This window comes from Salvelinus sp. IW2-2015, unplaced genomic scaffold (assembly GCF_002910315.2).
Source record: "Salvelinus sp. IW2-2015 unplaced genomic scaffold, ASM291031v2 Un_scaffold1745, whole genome shotgun sequence".
NCBI lineage: Eukaryota > Metazoa > Chordata > Actinopteri > Salmoniformes > Salmonidae > Salvelinus > Salvelinus sp. IW2-2015.
In genome coordinates, this window is record NW_019943127.1 from 161,308 (window position 1) to 163,141 (window position 1,834).

At 46.0% G+C, this 1,834-nt stretch overlaps 1 protein-coding gene across 1 annotated transcript in view; it reads left to right on the forward strand.

Moving 5' to 3' along the window:
* Positions 1–1,834, forward strand: part of LOC112071851 (protein prenyltransferase alpha subunit repeat-containing protein 1) — a 30,950-nt gene that overhangs the window by 15,379 nt on the left and 13,737 nt on the right. The gene's annotated exons all lie outside the window — the stretch shown is intronic.

Genomic DNA, 1,834 nt, shown 5'->3' on the forward strand with positions numbered 1-1,834 from the left:
TATGGATATGGGTTTGGCCAGGAGATAGGGAGCAATATGTAGGGCCAGGGATAGAGTGAGCTCCTTATGGTAGGACCAGCGGATATGGGAGCTATGTAGGACAGGGGATAGGGAGCTATGGTAGGGCCAGGATGGGAGCTATGTAGGACAGGGACTAGGGAGCGATATGCTAGGGACCAGGGATATGGAGCATATGTAGGAACCGGGGATATGGCGCTATGGTAGGACCAGGGATATGGAGCTATGTAAGGGACCAGGATATGGAGCTCATGTAGACCAGGGATATGGAGCTATGTAGGCCAGGATGATGGAGCTTATGGTGAAGACCAGGGATATGAGCCTAAGGTAGACCGAGGGATATGACCAGCCTTGATGCTAGACCAGGGCGATAGGAGAGCTAGTAGGAACCAGGCGATAGGGAATCTATGGTCAGGACCAGGATTGGAGCCATATGAGACCAGGATATGGAGCGATGGTAGGACCAAGGATATGGAAGCATATGGTTAGGACCAGGGATATGGAGCTATGTAGGGACCAGGAGATATGGAGCTCAATGGTAGGACAGGATAGGGAGCTATGGTGGGCCGGGATAGGAGCTATGGTAGGACCAAGGGATATGGAGCTATGGTTAGGACCCAGGGATAGGGACTCGTATGGTCAGGGCAGGATGGGGAGCTATGGTGACCAGGATAGGGAGCTATGGTCGAGGACCAGGATATGGAGGCTATGGTAGAGAACAGGGATAGAGCTGTCATGTAGGACAGGGATATGGAGCTATGGTAAGCCAGGGATATGGAGCGATCTCTCGGGAATATACGGAGCTATGGTAGGACCAGGGATAGGGAGCTATGGTAGGACCAGGGATAGGGAGCTATGGTAGGGCCAGGGATGGGGAGCTATGGTAGGACCAGGGATGGGGAGCTATGGTAGGACCAGGGATATGGAGCTGCATTAGACACTTCCTGTTATTGGTAAGATGCCCTGCTCTCTGATCAGCCATTGGTGTTTGGGTTATGTAATGGCTGATGACATTTGATTGGTCGAATGTTTCTACAATGTCTTAAAGGTCCCGAACAGTCATTCTGAGTCCCATGTAAAATAGCCTTTTGAGTGACTAAAATATCAACAATAATATTCTTTGTGGGTTAGAAATGCTCAAAATCAACCAAATATTTTTTTATCTTTGCCTGTAGACGAATAGGGTAGACATTTAATTATATTTGCTGACACCCTACAGTATAATGTTGGCACCAATCTATATAAAGCACGCGTAGGGCTGTTAGTGACCATATTACTGCCTCATTGGCAGTCATTAAAAAATAATAATATTWCACCTTTATTTTACTAGGTAGGCCTAGATGAGATCACGTTCTCATTTATAACTGCGACCTGGCCYAGATAAAGCAAAGCAGTGCTACACATGGAATAAACAAACGTGCAGTCAATAACACAATAGAAAAGTTTACATACAGTGTATGCGAATGAAGTAAGATTAGGGAGGTAAGGCAATAAATAGGCCATAGTGGCGAAATAATTACAATTGAGCAATTAAACACTGGTGTGATAGATGTGCAGAAGATGAATGTGCAAGTAGAGATACTTGAGTGCAAAGGAGCAAAAAAAATAWWWATATTAATATGGGGATGAAGTAGTTTGGTGGGCGATTTACAGATAGGCTATGTACAGGTGCAATGATCTGTAAGCTGCTCTGACAGCTGATGCTTAAAGTTAGAAAGGGAGATATGAGTCTCCAGCTTTCGTGATTTTTGCAGTTCGTTCCAGTCATTGGCAGCAGAGAACTGGAAGGAAAGGCGGCTAAAGGAGGAATTGGCTT